General features: G+C 44.0%; 1 protein-coding gene across 2 annotated transcripts in view; it reads left to right on the top strand.

Moving 5' to 3' along the window:
- Nucleotides 1–1,774: 1,774 nt before the first annotated feature.
- The window catches only part of SNX9 (sorting nexin 9), a 174,096-nt gene continuing 153,445 nt past the window's right edge, over nucleotides 1,775–22,425 (top strand). Inside the window, exon 1 of one of the 2 annotated variants that reach the window (XM_057527720.1) lies at nucleotides 1,775–1,879. The gene's annotated coding sequence lies outside the window, so the exon portion shown is untranslated. Of the gene's footprint in view, nucleotides 1,880–21,401; nucleotides 21,462–22,425 lie in introns of those variants that run through there. The other variant, XM_028167439.2, reaches the window with a different exon arrangement.

The following is a 22,425-nucleotide window of genomic DNA, read 5'->3' as shown; positions in this document are numbered from 1 at the left end:
TGGAAAATATTCATCTCTCTAGAAGGTTTTCTCTTATCAGGCTATATGAACTGCACAATCTGTCATGAACACCTTTATGTCCTGAATTAGTAACTTCTAGAACGAGCACTAAATTCATCTACCTCGCCCTTAGCCTCTGACTTCTGAGCTTCTTCTTATCTCTATTTTCACTGCCCTATTTTATACATGCTTTAATATTTTAAGCCACCTCAAAAACCCTTTTCAAAGTAGACAGGGCATAAATGATAAAAATTCTCTTTTTCCTAATACTAAAAGTTGTCTTAATCTTACGAAACCACATTCTCTTAAAAGAGTGGTTCAGAATCACATTGTTTAAAAACCCCTGGGAGAGCTAAAGTCTCCCTGTGAACTAATAACTTCAGGTCTGCTCTGCAGCAAACTCAGTTTCTTGTCATTTAATTCCCTCGGGCTCTGGATTTGCGTCTCCTGCACCAGATCTATCATTCGGGCTCAGCCTCGGAGGAGTTCTCCAGGCACCAAGAAAACCAGCGTTCCAGAGGCTGCTGAGAGCCCGGCAGGCTTTCCCTGTTTTGGTTTGAATGAGTATCTTATACAAAACCTCTGAGTACCCTGCATAAACTGAGCCCAAGGACTCAAAGTCGAAGGAGAAAGGAGATCTAACTCCCAATACAACCCAATGACAAGGACATGTGTAGCCTTCAGGAGGTTCAAACCGCATCTAGGACAAGTGCCCATGGGACACCGCCCCTTGGGGACAGAGGCTAGGTCCCTGCCTGATGATCAGAGCCCAGGGGGGTGAAGCCTTCCAGGATGCTGACCATCTCCAGCTGGTGGTAGATGCCGCACTCATTACGTCCCATCAATTCTCAACAGGGTTGCCTCGAATTTTTTAATCAGGAATTGGATAATCATGCGACAGGGGTAAAAGAAGTTGGAGCACATTCAATCAGAGCTCGTTATACTCAAAACTGTAAATTAATGACACAGTCTTGTGATTGTGTAATCATTATTATGCTTCTGGTCCTACTGGACTATATGCTTCGTGAAGACAAGATTCATCTCTTTATCATTCACAGCAGCGTGCGCGGCACCTGGCAAACAGCACATGCTCAATACGTCTTCGCCAGAAAAGTGATCAGGGTAATGAGCAGACATAGTCATTGGTTCTATCACTGTAATTGGTATTGCTTTTCCACAGTATAACCAAATTTTTAGTTTGTGTCCTTCTTTAAACCTTTTATATCTATAAGTGGTACCACTGTTGATAGATTTCCTGATGCTAGAGACAAGTTGATTCTACACAGTCACTGACCCAAGTACACAGATACTCAGTAAGAGGTAAACATCTTTGATACATTTCCCCAGTATTCAGCGTTCCAGGTCATCCCACATCTCCTCTTCTAAGTGGCCTGAGTTGACATTCCCCAAGCTTCACATGCAGGCACCCCTTTGTTCAACATAATCATTACAAACACAGACACTGGAGCCAGACTGCCTGGGTTAAATCCTCTCTCCTGCATTTACTAGCTGTGCAATCTTGGGCAAGTTACTTAACCTGCTACTGTTTCCTTCCCTGTAAAATGAGCGTAATCACAGTACTAAATTGCAGTCGGTTGCAAAAATGACCACAAATTCTTCTCCCTGCGCCTACTTCTTTGTCAGACTCTCCCACATTGACTCTGGATCGGGCCACATGACTTGCTCTGGCCAATAGGGTGACAGCAATAAACAGCAAGCCGAGACTTGAAAAGCACTTTCCCACGGCGGCTTTGCCCTTGGAACTCTGAGGCCAGGAGAGTCTGCTGGAGACGAGCCCCGCTCATCCCAGCCATCCTACCAAGGCCACCAGACACCAGCGAACCCCCAGTCACCCTGCCAGCTGAGCAGAGAAGCATAGGTGAGTCCAGCCAACATCTGCCAAGCCCGGCTCAGACCACACAAACTGCCCAGCAGAATCATTAGTGAAACGAACAGTTGTTATTTTAAGACAGTGGGTTTGGGGTTATGTGGCAGCGATAGAATATGGCCTCAAAAGTATTTGACACTCTTCCCATTAGAGGTGGGGTCTACATCCCTTGAATCTGAGTAGACTTTTGACTATTTCAACCAATGGAGTCACCGGAAGTATTACTATGATTTCCAAGGCTAGGATACGAGCAGCTGTGCAGCTTCTCCTTCGTTCTCTTAGAATGCTTGCTCTCAGCACCCTTCCGTTAGGGATGCTTCCTTTGGGGACCCCAGCTGCCAGGCTGTGAGGATCCACGTGAGAAGCCACATGCAGGTGCTCCAGCCAACAGCCCCACCTGAGCCGAGACGCCGTGTTCCCAGCTCAGGTGTAAGACATGAGTGAAGAAGCATTCCCAGCCCCCAGCCATTTGAGCTTTCCATACTGAGATCCCAGACATCATGCAGCAGAGACGAGCCATCCCTGTGCTCTGTCACATAGATTCCATTCCCAGAACCTACACTTTTATTCTTGTGTAGGTTCATATTTCCCTCTGGTATTTTTTTTTTTCTTCTGTCTGGAAGATTTCCTTTGACACAGCGCAGGTACACTGGTGATGAGTTCTGTTAGCTTTTGTGTCTTTGAAAGAATCTTTGTTTTGCCTGCCTTTTTGAAAGATATTTCAGTGGGTATAGGACTTCTGGTTGACAGATTTTTTTCATTTAATACTTTAGATGTTGCCCTATTGACTCCTCACTTGCATTGTTTCTGACAAGAAATCTACTTTTATCTTATTGTTGCTTCTCTGGACATAGTGTGTCTTTTTTCTCTGGCTGCTGTTAGGATTTTCTCTTTATCACAGGTTTCGAGCAATTTGATTATGGTGTGTCTTATTTTCTTCTTTTTTTTTTTTTTGTGCTTGAGGTTTGTTGAAATTCTTGGATCTATGAATTGATAGTTTTCAACCAAATTGGAAATGTTTCAACCATTTCTTAAAATACTTATTCTGCCCTTACTCTCTCTCCTCCCCATCATAGACTCCAATTACTTTAGATTAAGCTGCTTGAAATTGCCTCATTGCTCACAGGTGGTCTGTTAATTTTTAAATTCTTTCTTTCTCTGTGTGTTTTCTTTTGCCTAGTTTCTATTGGTGTCTTGAAGTTTACTAATTGTTTCTTATAATCTCTACTCTGGTTGTTAATTCCATCCAGTGTATATTTCATCTCAGACAATGTAGCTTTCATATCTAAATGGGTCCTTCTTATATCCTCCAAGTCTGCCCTTAATTTTTTGAACATATGGAATACAGCTGTTGTAATTGTTTTAATATCCCTGTCTGCTAATTCTAACATCTGCATCAGTTCTGGGTTGGTTTTGATTGACTGATTTTTCTCCTTATTGTAAATAGTATATTTATGCTTCTTTGCACGACCGGTAATTTTTCATTGGATGTGAGACATTATGAATTTTACCTTGTTGAATACTGGATATTTTTGTATTCCTGTAAACATTCTTGAACTTGGTCTTAGACAAGTTAAGTTACTTGGAAACAGTTTGATTGTCTCTGTCTTGCTTTTCAGATTTGTTAGGTGGACTAGGGTCATGTTTAATCTAGGGCTTTACTCCCCACTATTGAAGCAAGACCCAGCTGAGTACTCTACCCAATGCCCAGTGACTCATGAGGTTTTCTAGTCTGGCTTATGGGAATAGGCCTATTCCTGGCCCTACCTCCCTGTTTAACTGTGATGTTTTTAAAGTAACACAGGAGTTAAATAAAATTCAGAAATACCATAAGGTTGCTCTCACCAGGAATGGTACATGTATCCAATAAAACATTACTTACAAGCTAACACCAGAGTTCTACTCAGGAAAAGAATTGCCTTTGTTTTCAAAAGTACCTTGATAGTTTACTCTAGTTGGGAAGTGAGGCTTCAGTTGTTCGTCTGGAAGAGGCAGTGAAAAAAACAGAGCCAACGTGCTCTGCATAAGAGGTTAGGAGACTTTTGGGTAAAGTGGAGAGTAGTGAATTCAGCAAGGGGAGAAGGTCAGGGAAGGGTGAGGGCACAGAAGTGGGGAGAAATATGGGCGGTGAGACAGCCCATAGAACTCTTGATGAAATGGACAAAATACCAAATCTGGGATGTCTGATATTCAGTTCTAGATTTAATTCAGATTTGACTTCAGATTTAGACTGAAATGCTGATATAAAGCTCTCAATGCTGGTATAAACCTCTCAATGACCTCAAACTGTCAGCAAAAGTCAGCTACATATACAGCCTTGGTCGATGGCATTTTGGAAAACAAAATTACCCAAATCCCGGCCAGTTAGGGCAGTGAGGTGCAAGTTGGGATGAAGGGATGTTTCATAAACTGAATTGATTTTGTGGAATTGGGATTTCAAAGCTGTGGGTGACCAGGGGAAATGTAATACTTACAGGCCTCACCCTATGAATTCCTCAAAAAGCCTGAAAGGGATACTAAGTCTCCAACTACACTCGGGATGGAGGTACAAGTCAATGCCACTCAAAACTTTAAGCATAAAGCCATCTCCAGTTGACCTGTAGGTTAAACACAATCAATTCTCAAATTAGTGGCCTCAACAATGAGTGGTGAGAGATCAGAGAGCATCTGTCGCTCTGACATGGTTTGGCTGCCTTAATCTGTATCTGAACTACACTTCTACCTTTGCCTTTGCATCTACCCTGAGAATGTTTTTTAGCGTTTGCAGTATATAAATTCATGATGTTATCTGTTCTGCACGGCAAATATGACATCTGCACAGCAATATTATCTTTTCTCCCTCATGGTTAGATTGTTCCTGTGATTCCTCTCTCCAGTAGGAGTCTTGGATTCACTGAGATTTGTTTAGAATGTTGCATTGCTTGTTACAGAAGGCAGAATGGTTTCTTCTAAAAGGGACCTTCGTTGTCTTCACCACAGCCCCTTAGTGTTCTAAGGAAGGCACAGCTGACGCTGGGCTTCAAGCAGGTTTTGAAGGTCTTCCTGCCTGTTAATCAGTGATCCTAACAACAAATTTTCAACTGTGCCCTTGGTTGTTTTTCCTGGTGAAGATGAGGGACGTTGAGGCTATTTCCTCTTGCCTACTAATCTTCGCACCTCTTCCAAAAGTGATTGCTTTAAAATGCTCTATTAGAAGCCTGAGGTTAAAATTTTCAGTGACTTCAGGGGCTTCCCTGGTGGCGCAGTGGTTAAGAATCTGCCTGCCAATGCAGGGGACACGGGTTCGAGCCCTGGTCCGGGAAGATCCCACATGCCGCGGGACAACTAAGTCTGTGTGCCACAACGACTGAGCCTGTGCTCTAGAGCCCACGAGCCACAACTACTGAGCCCACGTGCCTAGAGCCCGTGCTCCGCAACAAGAGAAGCCACCGCAATGAGAAGCCCACACGCTGCAACGAAGAGTAGCCCCCGCTCGCCGCAACTGGAGAAAGCACGAGCGTAGCAATGAAGACCCAATGCAGCCAAAAATAAAAATAAAAAATAAATAAATTTATTTAAAAAAAAAAATTTCAGTAACTCCAGTGTTTACTGAGCCTTGAGCAACCTACCTTCATGCTGATGTGGTTCGAATCCCAGCACAGAAGACACAATGCAAAATCCTTCCCTGCTTTGCCTTTCTAATTTTAAAGTGGGAACTCTCTTAAAGAGATAGCATAGAGTGTTGATATATATTCTGGAATTTAGAATGTAATAAAGATAGAATTCCCATCATTCAAGAATCAAAGGTGTGGGACTTCCCTGGTGGTGCAGTGGTTAAAAATCCGCTTGCCAATGCAGGGGACATGGGTTCAAGCCCTGGTCGGGGAAGATCCCACATGCTGTGGAGCAACTAAGCCCATGCTCCACAACTACTGAGCCCGTGTGCCACAACTACGGAAGCCCGCACGCCTAGAGCCTGTGCTCCGCAACAAGAGAAGCCACCGCAATGAGAAGCCTGCGCACTGCAACAAAGAGTAGCCCCTGCTCGCCGCAACTAGAGAAAGCCTCAGTGCAGCAACAAAGACCCAACGCAGCCAAAAATAAATAAATTTAAAAAAAAAAGAATCAAAGGTGTTAGGAAAATGGATATTTACATGGATCAAAACAAAGTTGCATTCCTAAGTCAAACAAAGGTTTAAACACTAAAAATTAAACAGTGAAAAGGTTAGAGGAAAATGTAATAGCTTCTTTTAATAAACTGAGAATGAGGGAGGCCTTTCTAGGCATAACCTAACTACCCCACCCCAATGCTACAATATAGATGAACCTCAAACACATCAAGCTAAGTGAGAGAAGATAGTCATAAAGGAGCACATCATGTATTTTTTACATGAAATGTCCAGAATAGGCAAATCTATAGAGACAGAAAGTAGATTACTGTTTGCCTGGAATTGGATGGGAGTGGGGAGTTGGGAGGTGAGGGCTGAGGGGTGCAGGGTTTCTTTTTGCAGTAACGAAAATATTCTAAATTTGATTGTGGTGATGGGTGCACAACTCATGAATACACTAAAAGCATTTGAATTATACATTTTAAATGTCAAGTACATTGTACATGAATCATATCCCAATTAAACTCTTTTTAATGGTGGGATATAAACCAAATTATCACTAGTGGTTACCTCTGGGTAAAGGACTAATGGATGATTTTCATTTTCCTTTTACTTATCAGTATTTTCAAAATTTTTCTGTAATAAAGAGGTGTTAATTGGGAGGGAGGGAAAGAGGGAGGGAGGGGGGAGGGAAGGTGGTTTCTTTTCCTAAGAAGCAAGAATTGGGAACTTTGATCTGAGTGTGCGCATGGTTCTGAGGATGACCTTCTCGTTTTGTTGAAGAACATGCTTCTTTAAGCATGTAAAGAACATGGTTCTTACATGCAACTAGAGTGATTTCCATGTTCAGTTTACAAGATGTTGTAAGAAGATGTTTGCTCAGAATAAGTTACTACTCGTGAGAAGTATAAGTGGGACCTCCGGGGATGCACCTGGTGGTCAGATCAAGTGGTTAGACTTTGGGATGATCCCTGTTCAGTTTAAATCCCACGGATTATATTTAACCCATCTTCTAAATGTTAGGTTTTGCTACATCTATTATGAAATTCTAGAAAGGATATCCTTCCCTCACAGAGATATGCTTCCCATGTCCTGTGTTTAACTGGGCCCTTCCAGCTGGGAGCCAGACTAGGTTTCCTAATGGAAATCTCAGTCCTATGGATGGAAATCTAATCAGCTGTGATCCCTGACCTTGAGGAACTCACAGTGTGGTGGAGATACAGAAGGAACCCAATCACCAATCACCACGCGTGCCAAGGTGAACATGTGTACCTTGTCCTTTGTCAGCTAGGCTAGAAGGGCCCTACTGAAGGGTTTCAAGAAGAGACGTCCTGTTTATGTTTGAAAAGACCACCTTGACTCCTGGGTAGAGAGATGGATTGGTGTCAGGTGAGCCTGGAGGCAGGGAGGGAGGGAGGCCACTTAGAAGTTCCAGCACTGAGGTCGGTTGCAGATTGCTACAAAAACACCACATATTCAACAGCTGAACATCACCAGTTCCTTTCAGCAGCAATATAGGACTTCACAAAGCAGTCCTCGTAGCACTTAGCACCTTCGAAGATTCTGTACTGCGCTGTATTTACAGCAGCCTCAGTGACTGAGGCCTGGGCTGCCTGTCCAACTGAGGCTGTTAGTTCCGAGATGGGGTCGTGGCCTTGCTGCCCAAAAGGGACCTGGGGTGCTGTTTCCAAAAGAAGGGGCAGTCATTGCTGGTTAAACAAGAAAAGAGAAGTGTTCACTATAGAGGCTGAAGAAACTGCTCTTCTATTCTAAAACCTTTTTTGAAATAAAATCTTGCTGCCATCTGGTCTTCCTGGGCCTCTCCTGGTAGGGACATCTTGGTTCCCCTGTCTCCACCCCGGGCTGCTGGAGGGAATGGTCCTTGGTGTTTCCCAGCCATCATTCGTTCCAGCTTTTCCTTTAAAAATTCCAGGACTTGGGACTTCGCTGGTTGCGCAGTGGTTAAGAATCCGCCTGCCAATGTAGGGGACACGGGTTCGAGCCCAGGTCTGGGAAGATCCCACATGCCGCAGAGCAACTAAGCCCGCGCGCCACAACTACTGAGCCTGCGCTCTAGAGCCCGCAAGCCACAACTACTGAAGCCCGTACGCCTAGAGCCTGTGCGCCTCAACAAGAGAAGCCACCGCAATGAGAAGCCCGCACGCCGCGACCAAGAGTAGCCCCTGCTCGCCGCAACTAGAGAAAGCTCGCGTGCAGCAACGAAGACCCAACACAGCCAAACATAAATAAAATTTTAAAAATTTTAAATTCCAGGACTTAAAAAGTTCTGAGGTTGGTCAACTGGGCAATGCTCTCCCTGTGTCTTGCAGTACAGCTCCAGTCCTGTCTGGCCACCTGAGGGGACTTAGAAAGTTTCCCAAGACTCAGGCTGTCCTAGAACAGACACCCTCTGTGCACATTTGTGGGCAGTGGCTGCTTCCAGGCTTCCAAGTTGACTTAGAAAAATATTTGTGAGGCGCTGGTGGAGGGTAATATTCTTTATTCCAGGTAATAAAGAGCAGTTCTTTGCCTCCAAGCTTATTTAGAAAAAATGCAGACTCTCAGGAGGGCCAAGGGGACCATTCACAACCCCTCCAAACCTGCAGGAGCAGTTCCTGGGCCCCAAGTGGACTTAGGAATTTTGTGTTGGAAGGATTTGTCCTAGGAGGCCCTCTCTTTGGCTTGTAGGCCTACATACTCTGTTTAATAAAAGCGAACAAAAAATTCAACCGAGTAAATGTGAAGATCTAATTGGCTTTATTAGGTGATTCATGAATCAATTGGGCATCATCCCATCAGGCAACTTAGAAGGTACTCCAAGGGATTATGCAAAGTGGAAGGTTTTTACGGGAAGAAGGGAGGGGCAAGGGAGCTGTTAGGGAAAGAAAAGAGTTGTTTTTAGGTTGGGATGCGGGGTGGGCAGAGGGTAGGGGCAGGACAGCAAGGATTTTATCATGCAGATGCCTCTTCTTCCTCTATTGGTGCCGACCAGAAAATTCCAGACTGGTTGATTAAGATTACATTTCTTTCTTTCTTTCTTTTTTTTGAAGTTGGTTTTATTTATTTATTTGTGTATTTATTTATTTATTTTGGAGTATAGTTGATTTGCAATGTTGTGTTAGTCTCTGCTGTACAGTAAAGTGAGTCAGTTATACATATCCACTCTTTTTTAGACAAGATTACATTTCTGGTGAAGGTCAGAACTGCAGTTAGGTTATTAAATCTAGGTTTTGTATCATGGGTTTTAGCACAATGATGCCATTTGGGGGCCTATTTTTTTTGTTCTGTTTGACGATACAGTTGCTAGGATCATGAGGGGAGGGGGCTTCTAAATTTTTCCATAGGTTCAGGAAGGGACACAGCATCCCAAGTCTCTTCTGCAAGCATGAGGTGGTCCGTCTCCAGAGGCACCTGGAATATTTCAGGAGTCTCAACCTTCAAAGAGAACACCAGTTGGTACAGTGACAGACAGGGACCCGCGGTGTGTAGCTATGTCTTAGGGGAAGCCTCCTAATCATCTTTGTTAAATCGGGTACCATTTCTGCACAGAGAAACTCTCTCTAATGTTGTATAACAACCACCTCATTAATTATCTATGACAAGAACAATAATAATAAAAATAATGATGAATAACAACAATACTCATAATAATCATGACATAAGTGGTAACAATTTTAATGGTGATAAAATATTAAACCGAGGAGATGGAAAATAAATGAATAAATACTCAGCAGTCGTCCCCTCTGGGTGTCAGGATTACTTTGGTTTGGGATTTGCTTTTGCGTGTGTGTCCTCTTTGATGATTTGCTCATTCTCTGCATTAAGCATGTATACTGGCACTAATGGGAGAGGAAATTTGTATTTTTAAAAACCATTTTAAAAATTGTTTGCTACATTGTATTATGTTCAAGGAAAGCAGTCAGCATCTTTCAGAAGAATTTCTAACCTGGATTCAGTCTGAGAAACTACAGCAGTCTGGCAGAGGCCTGCCAGGAAGTGGAGGGTCGGAGGGTCAGGGAAGGTTCTCTCCGTGGCGGCACAGAGATTCGCAGACCTCCTGCCCTGACAAGGAAGCTGGCTTTTCAAGATGAATGCCTTGAGGAAGCCGACAATTAAAGGCCAAGGGGAAATGAGGAAAGGGGAGAGCCGGGGCTTTGCAAGTCTGGGGCGGAAGCTGAGCTCGCTGCCCGCAGAGGCTGGACCGGTCTGCCAGGGCCCAGCTGCTCCCTTCTGGGCCTTGCTGCCTGGAACTGCTCCGTGCTGGGCAGCCAAGGTCCCGCCTGATCCTCCCAAAGATTCCAAACGCAAGATGTTTATCCTCTCATGAGAGCTTCAGGGTAAACTCACTGTAGGAGACTCCAGAATTTGGCTGTTGTTACACAGAGAGCAACGCAGTTTAACCAGAAGGCCTACTTACCGTGCCTACGCAGTTTGTGTTTTCAAATCTTCATTCAGTTGATGTTAACATGTAAACCTGGGATTGGAAATACCAGGTGATGCAAGTTTCAGGGAAACCCTCTCTCCACGCACAGCCAAGCTGCCCAACTCCAGGGGGGGCGCCCTTCGCCTTGCTTTCAGGCTGAGCAGTAGCCCTCGTGCAATCCCAAGGGGCTCTGTCCACATAGAATCCCGTGTGCTGGCGCCCCCTAGCGTTGTGCAACGTAGTAGCCCCGCCTCTTCCTGTGGAGCAGCTTGGACGGCTTTCGGCAAGGGAGCCATCAGGAATCCCTCTCAGAAACCTCCCGGCAGGCTTTCTCTCTCTCTCACTTGCAAGAACTGGGTCACTTGCCCACTGCTGAATCACTGGCAAGCAGGATGGAATTCCCAGTGTAATTTAGCTAATGAGGAGTGACACGCCAGGGCTGTGGTGGTACCCTGTCCCTCCGTGCAGCACACGGTCACCCGACACGGGGAGGGGAGCAGACGGGGGTGGGATGGGTTCCCAATAGCATCTGCACTCACTGCTTCTAATCATCAGAGTTTCCTAGAAAGATGGGTGTCCGGGGTTAGCTAAAGCACGCTGCCCAGTAGGGAGCATGGACTCCTGGGAGGTGTGAGCCCCCCACGGTTAAAAGGAGAATAAGTACAGGAAAAAATACGGAGAAGAGAGGTCACAACTGCCATCAACCTCCCACAAAGTTAGAAGGGGCTCTCCTGCCCCCATTCCATGCTGTCTCTGTGACCACAAATGTCACGGGCCACTTCAATGGCCTGGCAGACGTGAGACCTCTGCGGGAATGCGGGGGCAATTTGGAAAGGGCACAGGCTTTAGAATTAGGTGGACGTGGATTTGACTCCTAGCTTTGCCGTTTCCTAGCTATGCGACCTTCGAAATGTTATTCAGTTTCTCTAAGCTTTAGTTGAAAAGGGGAGATGATAATATCTACTTCATAAGATTGTTGTGAAAATTTTTTTCTAGTTAGGTAATGTCTCTAGCACGTAATAGGTCCTCAGTCAGGGACTCTTTGGAATTCTTAAGAGTCACCTGAAAGTCTAGCTAAGCATGCAGATTCCTGGGCCTCACACCCCAGACATTCCAGGGGCACCTGAGCCCAGTAATCTGCATCTTCAACAACCAACCCGGGGGATTCTGATGTAAATGAATCACTGGAGCACAGCACATTACTGCCGGTGGTGTTCTTTGTGCAGTTATAAGGCGATATCTGAGCATGCTGAGTAGCTCACGCAATAAGAAAATTCATCTTAATTTTAATTATCTACCTATAATTCCATTACATTAGCTGCATCCCATTAAAAATAATTAAATCTGCACTTTTTGAGGTATGCCACGGGCCTGTTGGTAAACGCTGAATAATTCCGGAGTCATTCTCCTTGCACAAATCAACCAAGCACAAGGACCTCGAGGGCGGCAGGCCTCTCCCAGGGGAGAAGGGCAGCCACCTCGACCTTTGCAACCAAAATAAAACTCTTACTAAAATTACCAAGCATCACATTTCCAGCAGACAACCTCCTTCCAAACTCCGGTCTGGATTAGTAGAGTCTGGCCCCACCTGGCTCTAAAATTCTGTCATCCAATTCACTTCCTGCCCAGGAAAGAAAGGTAAAGTACCTGGAGGAGCAAAGGCGACCCTCTCTCTCCCCCTCTTCCCTTCCCTCCACCCCCAACAACTTTGGCTCTGCTGATGGTCTCAGGATATAACACTGCTTATTTCCTATTTCCAGTCTCTGGACCTCCAGCAAGTATAGAGCTCTTACCCCGAAATCCCTGCTACTGCCCGTTATTGCAAAACGAGAATAGAAAACATATTGCAGAAGCTGTGACTTGGAACAAAAGAGCAGGGGAGAGCGGAGACGGGCCAGCCAGCATCTGAGAGTTGAGGAGGAAATTTAAGGACAGTGCAAAAGATGAGATTTGGTGGGGGAAGTGCGTGTTGGGACGTAAATGCTTAGGGATTGGGAGGGCTTGAGAAGGAAAGGGCTGGAGACAAAGCCATGTCTGACTGTGTTATGAACGGCATTGGGCTCGCCCTACCTGGCTGAGAAAGACTTGGCAGCAGTCAAGTTCATGAAGAAATGACATTTATTCAGCTGTTCTTTTCCAAAAGGGCAAACCAAGGACAAAATGAAATGAAATGAGAGGGGGGAGGAGCTCTGGTTAAAGTCCTGTGGTTGCCAAATCTCGTCTGTTAGAATCATTTGGAGTGCTCGTTAAAATACCCATTCCCAGGCACCACCCCGACTCTCTTCCCCTGCAATTTCAATGATCGGGTAGACTTGGGAACCACCGATTTCGTGGTTCCCAGAGGTTCCTGGCTGGTGGCCTTTGGGGTCAATGGCATTTCTTCTGTAGATCTTTCCAAGTAGTTAATGCATTTTTCTACAGTTCACTTATCACATATGTAAAGCCCTTAATCCTCCCAGCTCCGGACATTTTAAGATCACCCTGGGTCCTCAGATTCTGAGTTTTGGAGCTTCCCACGTCACATACTGAAATGTACCCACATCCCACTTTAAGTAGAATTTTATCATATTACTTTGAAAGTTTTTGTTTTGCTCAAGTTATTTAATTTAGGGTCAGCAATCATTTCTTGGAGATCATCTAGATACTCAGGAATTTCTGCGAAGTAAAAAAAAAAAAAAAATTTAACCCACAACTTATTTCCTCATGTACTGAGAGTTTCAAAAACACTAAACTTAACTACTAAAAAAGTTAATCTAGGGCTTCCCTGGTGGTACAGTCGTTAAGAATCCACCTGCCAATGCAGGGGACACAGGTTCAAGCCCTGGTCTGAAAAGATCCCACATGCTGCGGAGCAACTAAGCCCATGCGCCACAACTACTGAGCCTGTGCTCTAGAGCCCACAAGCCACAACTACTGAGCCCACGTGCCACAACTACTGAAGCCTGTGTGCCTAGAGCACGTGCTCTGCAACAAGAGAAGCCACCACAATGAGAAGCCCGCGCACTGCAACAAAGCGTAGCCCCCGCTCACCGCAACTAGAGAAAGCCAGTGCGCAGCAACGAAGACCCAACACAGCCAAAAATTAATTAATTAATTAAAAAAATAAAATAATAAAGATCCCACGTGTCACAACTAAGACCCATTGCAGCCTAAATAATAAATAAATAAATATATTTTTAAATTAATGTTATATTTTTCAGGCATTTAGTTATATTCTTTGTTTTTAAATTTTTATTTATTTATTTTTGGCTGTGTTGGGTCTTTGTTTCTGTGCGAGGGCTTTCTCCAGTTGCGGAGAGCGGGGGCCACTCTTCACCGCGGTGCGCGGGCCTATCACTGTCGCGGCCTCTCTTGTTGCGGAGCACAGGCTCCAGACGCGCAAGCTCAGTAGTTGTGGCTCATGGGCTTAGTTGCTCCGCGGCATGTGGGATCTTCCCAGACCAGGGCTCGAACCCGTGTCCCCTGCATTGGCAGGCGGAGTCCCAACCACTGTGCCACCAGGGAAGCCCTTAGTTATATTCTTATTAAATTTGATTTCAAAGCAGAGATGGACCAGCCAGCATCTGAGAGTTGAGGAGGAAATTTAAGGACAGTGCAAAAGATGAGATTTGGTGGGGGCAGGGTGTGTTGGGACGTAGAGTCAGTTGGCAGTTAAGTCAGTGGGGATGCATGGACTGACCAGGGGGAGCATGGACCATGAGAAGTAAAGATCAAGCCCAGGGAACACCGGCATCTCAGTAAGGGGAGGATAGAAGCAGAGGACCCTTCCTCAAAGAAGAATCAAGAGACTTGCTCAGGCAGTAGGAGAACAAGGACGGAGTGTTTTTTAAAGTCAAGGAAGTTAACCTTTACAGGAGGATCGTTTCTTATCCTCAATATCTGTTCTCTTTTCTTCTGTTGCAATTAAGTTTTTCAACAAGGCACGTCGCCGCCCAGAATAAAGGCTGCATTTCCAAGCTTCTATTACAGCTAAATGTTGCCTTATGATTGAGATCTGGCCATCAGGATAGAAGTGATTGCAGTGGTGTAGCAATTGGCAATATCTATCAAAATCGAAAACACGTAAATCCATTGATCCTATATATTTTTAATAATAAAAGATTGGGGGGCTTCCCTGGTGGCGCAGTGGTTGAGAGTCTGCCTGCCAATGCAGGGGACACGGGTTCGAGCCCTGGTCTGGGAAGATCCCACATGCCGCGGAGCAACTAGGCCCGTGAGCCACAACTACTGAGCCTGCGTGTCTGGAGCCTGTGCTCCGCAACGAGAGGCCTCGACAGTGAGAGGCCCGCGCACCACGATGAAGAGTGGCCCCCGCTTGCCACAACTAGAGAAGGCCCTCACACAGAAACGAAAGACCCAACACAGCCATAAATAAATAAATAAAAATTAAAAAAAAAAAAAAGATTGGGAACAACTAAATCCATGCATCATTTGGGGACTAGATAAACAACTTGTGGCGCACCCAAACAAAAACATACTTTAGAACAAATTTTTTTTAGGGAAGATTCACGTGTACTAATGTGGAATGATTGCCAAGTGTTAATGTATAAGTGAAAAAGCAAGGTCCTGGAGAGGATGTATAGTATTCTTACATTTATATATAAATGTGAGTATACGTGTACTCACACGGCCTCTGTGCACGCACCACCCCGCATCTCCCACCTCACCACAAATGATCTATATGTTTAAGAGGCTCTTGTAGCATCTTAAGTACACCAGCACAATCTCCAGGTGTAATAGTCAATACAATTTTAAGACATAGCCCATGGAATGTATAATAACGTGTGTAAGAAAATTTAATTCCAGTGATGCAAATCAGTAGAGATGACAATCAGCAGAAAGGACATTTATTTTCTCCAGCTTCTGATAGTTACTCAGATGCAATCGACTCCCCCCATGGAACGTCTCCAGACACACTGACCACTCACTCAGTCCTCCCACACGACGGAAGATGCATGGCAATTCCAGGGGTGCATCTCCCCAGCACTTGGGTCCAAGTAGGACTTGGAACTGCCCATGCCAGCACCCCATTCCCTTGGATCCTCATTGGGGTCCCAATGGGGTCCCGATGGCATTCTCCTGGCTCCATCTGGTCTCTGTAACTTCAAGGAGGATAGGGTCTCGGCAACAAGCAAAGGCGGAGTAGTGAATAGAAAGAGAACAAGCTTTGAGTCAAGCAGAACTAAGGTCAAAGCTCAATTTCACCATTTACTGGGTATGTGATCTGGACAAGTTTCGAATCTCTCTGAGCCTCTGTCTCCCTCATATACGAAATAGGGATAAAATTACCTTTTTCGCTAGGGAAATGAGAGGAGTAGAAATTACATATGTCAAGAGCTGGTGCTCAGTTAATAGCAGCAATTTTTAAGCAGCAGCCGGGGTCAGTGAAGGCTACAGCACTCAGGTAAAGAGGCCAGTTATGGCTAACCTGAAAGTCCTGGATTTTTATTTTTGGCTTCAGGAACTTCTCTTCCTTCTCTTCTTCTTCTTTCTTCCTTCTCTTCTCTCTCATCCAAACCTAGTAAACTCTGCGGACACAGAACCCTTTCCCGTTAAGTGACATTGATATTGCTCCCTCTATGATTCGTTGATCCAAGAAAAGAGGACTTGATCCTTCACAGCCCCTTGATTTTAACTCTGGAAAAGCTGACTTGCAGGTTTGGCATTTCCATTCTGCCTGCGGTGATTTTAGCTGAAGTTTCACTTGCCTGAGCTGAGGAAGGGCGAATCACTGAAAGAGCACATGTTTTTCTTCTTTTGAACAACAATCTGAAAGATTTACTTATAAGGGGGAGAACGGAGGGAGCAACTGTACAACAAAGCGTGTCCCTGGTCAGTTGCTTATCCTGGGTGCAGAGTCAGTGAGGCTTTTTAAATTTTGAACTGTTCCAACCTAACCAGTTCCTCAAGTACTACCTGGATCCAAAATTGCCCTTTTTTCCTTCTCCAACTATGCATTTGAAGGCATGGAAACAGAAATCAATTTAGCAAAGAATTTTCAATCTTGTTGCTTAAATATAACACTACATAAATACTTTTTTTTTTTTTTTTTTTTTTTTTGGCCACACTGCTCGGCATGCGGGATCTTAGTTCCCTGACCAGGGATCGAACCCATGCTCCCCATAGTGGAAGCGCGGAGTCAATCACTGGACCGCCAGGGAAGTCCCAATACTTTGTTATTCTTCATTAAAACCCACTAGCCCTGGAATTTTGGTTCTCCTGTACATATGAGCACAAAAAGACAGATATAGAATCCCAAACAGGAGTCAATAAAAATGCACCAAATATCGGAATTAACAAATGGGATCCGGAAATCCAGTGTACTGGGAGTTACTTTTTCATTTGCAATTACTTATCTTTTTTTTTTTTTTTTTTACATAAACCTGTAAAACCCTGAAACCTGTGAGGGGCATTTCATCTAAAAGCTGAAGTATTCTAAGATTGCGCTTGTATATAATATTTATGGCACAAGTTGTTTCTCTTTTTTAAAAAAAAAAAAGCATTAAAAATTCAAATATATAAAACAGGTGGTTTGTGGTAGTCAAGGAGAGTACGGAATGCTGGCATAAAGCAGTTAACAGTCACCCTCCTGGGCTTCTGTCTCCAGGCAGAATGCTTCATATTATCCTCAAATATTGAGTATCAAGGGGCTGTGTTTCTGCCCATTGGGGTAATCTGTTTTCAGGAAGTTACTCTTCCTACCAAATGGAGAACAACAAAACACCCTCCCATCCTTGGCCCAGGGTGAGAATCAGAGTGAGAAGGAGGCTGGCAAGCAAGAGAGTGGGGAGCCTTTCCAGGTAGCCCCGTAACAGTGGCAGACATTCCTGCAGAGTTTGTGGAGGGAACCAAAGGCTCCTCGGTGATTAGATTAATAAAGACTGTCATTTGACATTTGAACTCTGAGAAAGCATATTCTCCAAAACACAAAATAAAGGCCAACCTACAAGACAGCAATATCCTAGCACAGAAGGAAACTGGTCAAAACGAACATACACACACACACACACGCACACCATTTTTACTGAACAAAAACAGTCTATTTCTTAGCCATACCTGACCAAATAATGCCTTATCGCAAGTCCACATTTTTTAAAAAGTGGTCAACAAATTGCGCCTTCACAAGCACAGGGTAGAATTCAGTGGTCGGTGCCCCTGACCTTGAAAGCAGCCAGGGTTTTTTGTTGTTGTTGTTCCATCTTCATTTTATCAGTTTGCACTAAGTACAAGAGTAAATAGGTAATGAAAAGTTATTCGTTCATTAATTCCAGCAATAATTGTACTAACTACTCGAGTGAGGGCAAATTTTAATACTGCTGCAAGTTTAGCTTATTTTCAAAAGACAAGGCTGTTTTACACTGTTACTGAGTGATACCTCATCAACATTTGCATCCAAGGATCATTTGCTAACAGAGTTTGCTTAAATATCAGGGTTGACCATCTTGAATTTGAAAACAAAGTATTGAAACTATTAATTCCATACAAAGCACACTTATGGAAAATAGGAATCTTCTCAATTAGCATTAATGAAGTGAGACAAATAACATTAGTGATAACAACTAACATTTATTGAGCCCCTATTATGTACTAGACGCTGTCCTAAGTAGTTGATAGATTTTACTGTTAGGGCCCAGGGCAGGTGCCCCCAAAATATGCCTCAATGGCTTATATTTCTCCCATGTGAAAGCTGCCCTCCCTGTACTAGAAGGTAGAAAGACATCCTTGTTACAAACAAACCTTGTTGATTCTTCACTAATTTATTACCCAAGCCCAAACTTCGCTTAAATTCTTTACTAATTAAGCACCTAATTAAGCACCCAAACCTCAATCTCTTTGTCCTGTCAGTTCCTCTCAAATTTATTGTTTCTTTGTCTAAAAAGTATAAAAGCTGCCTGCTTTGGCCACTTCTTAGGTCCCATTTCTATGACACCTCTGTGGGCACGAATTAAACATTTTTTTTCTTCTGTTAATCTGTCTGGTGTCTATTTTATTATTAGTCCAGCCACAGAACTCAAGAGGGATAGAGAGGGAAATTTCCCCCTCTCCAACATTATCATCTTTAATCTTCACTGGAACTTTCTTCGACGACTGCTATTATTATCTCCATTTTCCTGTTAAAAAAAAACCCCAGAATCTCAGAGAGATTAAATAACTTGCCCACAGTCACACAGCTGGTAGGAGGCAGAGTTGAGATTTTAACCCAGTCTGAGTCTAGAACTGGAACTCTAAAACTTCTAGAATCAAACAAGAGTTTTCCTCTGTCAAACTTTTATTTCAACAAAACAACATCATCCATCATATTAAATTAATGTTATTAGTCCAAATTTTATTGGTTTGGTCATTTCATTTTTATCGAATTTGTAAGTTTATCTCAGTTTTATAATTATATTAGATCTTCCAATATAAGGACTCTGTACTTAGGTTTAGTTTGTTCATATTTAAGTAACCTAATAAAACCTAATTTGTGTTGACATAGGATATCTGTAAGAAATATTTACTTTAAGAAAGGGTCCATCCTTTGCACGTTTTACAAACGCCTCTGTACACTAGGAACAATGACTCCTTACTTCACATAGCCTTGTCTTCTGTCCAGTGCAAAATCTTGTGCACTAAAGAACTTTTGACTGGTAGCGGAAAATTCATCTGCTTTCTCATTCTCATTTTCACAGAGCCTTAGCTCCTTAGAGTTTAAGGAGCCGTATGGAAAATTTTCAACAAATTAAGATGTTCCATTACACTATGAACAGCCTAAGAGTTGGGAGGAGTTATTAAAATCACATTAACAGTGGCCTGGCTTTCTGTAGTACTTTTCCTCTCAATATTACAAAACGCTTTTAGATAAATTTTATCACATTTATCTTCTCATATCCTGAGGCAGTAGGCCGTGGAAAGTCTCTTTGTCACAGCCTCACAAATAGAGGCTCTAAAGTACAGAGCGGGTCAATAAAACTCACAAGAGAATTCATGTGGAACGATGAAGTTTATATACTCTAATTACCTTTAGAGTCTAATTAGATTTCACATCTCCGGGGAACTTGTGTATTGAGTGTGAGAAGCCACTGGGTGAAGAGGTCTCTGCCCCAAGCCGGCCTAGTGTTCCCACAATTAGTGAGTCGGGGATAGTTCAGGGTAATGGACAAGGTTGTGGCTAGTCTGGTTTGACCCTTAGCTCCGACACTTACTAGCTTTGAGACCCTGGGAAAATTACTTCACTTTTATGACCTTCGGTTTCCTCGTCTATCAAATGGGAATAGTTATATTCCCTACCTCATGGGGTCCTTTCGATAATTAACTAAGATAGGGTATGCAAAGGGCTTAGCACTGGTCTCATGCCGAGGATACGCTGAAGAAATGGGAGTAGTTACCATCAGCGGTGACAGTGGTGCTCATGTGTATTTCTGTTCTTCCAGGTGGGCTTCAGGCATCAAGACCCCCTACATCTTAGAAAAACTGCTGAGATGGAGGGTAGAAGAAATGATATAGGGGCAGAGGGATACAGCAACCTATGAATAGAGACAAGAGCTAATTATGGATTATTATTTAGCAAGCTTTCAGATTTAACTCAGTACGGTCTCAGCAAGGATATTTAGTCTCGTATGACAAGAAGTTCAGAGGTAGAGCTGGTAGATTGATTCGGCAACTCAAAATTCTGAAGGATTCAAGTAATTTACATTTCTCTAGTCTACCATATTCAATAGGTCTGTTTTGCCCTCGGGCTGGTTCCCTTCATCTTCACAAGCTGATTGCCACATCCTAAGATTACAAATAAAATAGGTATGACAAAGTCCAGAGGAGGATGAGAGGTTATCTCTTTCTATGTCTTTTTTTTTTTTAATGATATTCTTGTCTGCTTACATTCTTTTTATTTATGTATGTATGTATGTATGTATGGCTGTGTTGGGTCTTCGTTTCTGCGCGAGGGCTTTCTCTAGTTGTGGCGAGCGGGGGCCACCCTTCACTGCGGTGCGCGGGCCTCTCACTATCGCGGCCCCTCTTTGCCAAGCACAGGCTCCAGATCCGCAGGCTCAGTAGTTGTGGCTCACGGGCCTAGTTGCTCCGCGGCATGTGGGATCCTCCCAGACCAGGGCTCAAACCCGCGTCCCCTGCATTGGCAGGCAGATTCTCAACCACTGCGCCACCAGGGAAGCCCTATGTCTATTTTTTAAGAAACAAAGAAACCTTTGTTTCTTAACCTTCCCAGAAGCCTCCAGATTTTCCCCCATGTCTCACTGGCCAGAACTGGTCATATATTCACTCTAACCCAGTCACTGGGATCACTGTAATTGTCCCAGAGTCATCAAGATTCTGCTTCTGTGGCTGGAAATGGGAAACACAGGACAGAGACCTGGACACAATCCGAGTTCTCTTAGCAAAGAAGAAATAGGGTTGGCAGTTGGGTAGGCTACTTACTAACAATGTCTGCACTTAACAGATTCCTACTCTGACTTGAAGCATAAAAGTGCTTTCTTGAAACGGGGCCTATACATACATAGCATTGTGTGAAATGGGCATAACTCTGCCCTATGCATTTGAATATCTATAGCAAAATTTCTGAATAAGAACTCTGCCTCATAAATCTACAGCTCTCAGAACCTCAAAGCTTCAAATGCTGTAGTCAGCATAAGAGTGCAAGGGGACAAGGGGACATGCAGCCATCCGAGAAGGTAGACATACTGCTAGGGGCCTGTTTTAAAGGCTCGTCCCTTGATAGACTGAAGCCCAAGACCACCAGAACTGAAAGGACCGACCCAGAGGCAAGACTCAGGGAGTTTCTTCCCCATCTCCCAACTGGGCTCCCGACAAGCCTCTCTTTTGCCCAGCGTTAAACATCTCCGCTGGTCTGACTGTTCTCCAGTTACAGCTTCCTTCCAGGAAATTATTTCAGGAGGCTAAGGCATTTCCGGAAAGAGTAAGAGTCTGAGGGAAAGGAAATCCTGCCCCGTGCCTGATTCTTCTGAACCGCAGGGACCTCGCTTGTCTCGCCAGGCAGATGGATCCCGGAGAAAACAAACTCAAATTGTCCTGCATTCGGCGGCTGCCCCTTGGAACGTAAGGTCAAAAGGTTCGTTTTACTTAGAACGTTCTTCTGATCCCACATCAGAGGACTTTGATTTTGGCTGCAAGTTGAAATCTGGGTCGAAGTTATTCGGGCAATATCATTATTAGCCCTAGGGGCTGCCCAGATGCCCTGAGAGGATCTTTCCACTGTTATGGAGGGTCACGTCATGGCGAGAAACCCAACAAGCATTCCCTCTCCTGCTTGTTGTCAAGAGGGCTCCTGGAACTGAAGGTTTTCCCCACGAGACCATAAGTTGTCCACATGCATATAACACGTATGTCCTGCTCTTCAAATCTGGAGTACGAATGTAATTGTGTCTCTTTTTTTGCTTTCATTTAATCACCAAAGACCTTCAGTAAGAAGCGGAAAGCTCTCTGATCTGCCTAAAACCAAAAAAACTTCTGGTCTGGCTACCAATGTTTCCAGATACAGTATCCAAAATGGTGGTTGACTCCCCATTATCCATTCTACCCCCAGAAGAATTGTCCAAACCACTCATGGTAACCCATTTCCCCTGGCCATTGGGTGGTTTAGCAATAGACATGAAATAGACATGTGACCCAGCCCTAGCCACTTGAGATGTAAGGGAAGCTGGGGGGCTCCTGGGAAAGGCACTTTCTCTCCTGAAAATAAAGCGTATCTCACAATCTCCAGGGAGAAGTTCTCTCTCTCAGTCTCTCTTTCCTAGTGGCCTCTCTTGGCACCATGTTCCTGAGTGTTAGTCATTCCTGGTAGGGAAGAGAATGCATCTGGGATAGAAAAACACCAGCTCAGATTTTGTGGAGATTTCTCTTTGAATGTGTGGAGCAACAGAGACTACTGATGGACTGGCATAATTTCGGAGTTTGCCCTTTTTTTGGTCAAAGATTAAAGGAGGAAAAGGACCTTTCCCCACTATTCGATTTAACTCACTCAAATAGATGATAATGTGACAAATGTCACTGTGATTTAAGCTTGAATGTGAGGA

This window comes from Balaenoptera acutorostrata, chromosome 14 (genome assembly GCF_949987535.1).
Source record: "Balaenoptera acutorostrata chromosome 14, mBalAcu1.1, whole genome shotgun sequence".
Taxonomy (NCBI): domain Eukaryota; kingdom Metazoa; phylum Chordata; class Mammalia; order Artiodactyla; family Balaenopteridae; genus Balaenoptera; species Balaenoptera acutorostrata.
Note: the sequence above shows the minus strand (reverse complement) of the source record. Positions and strands in the feature narration are given on the sequence as shown.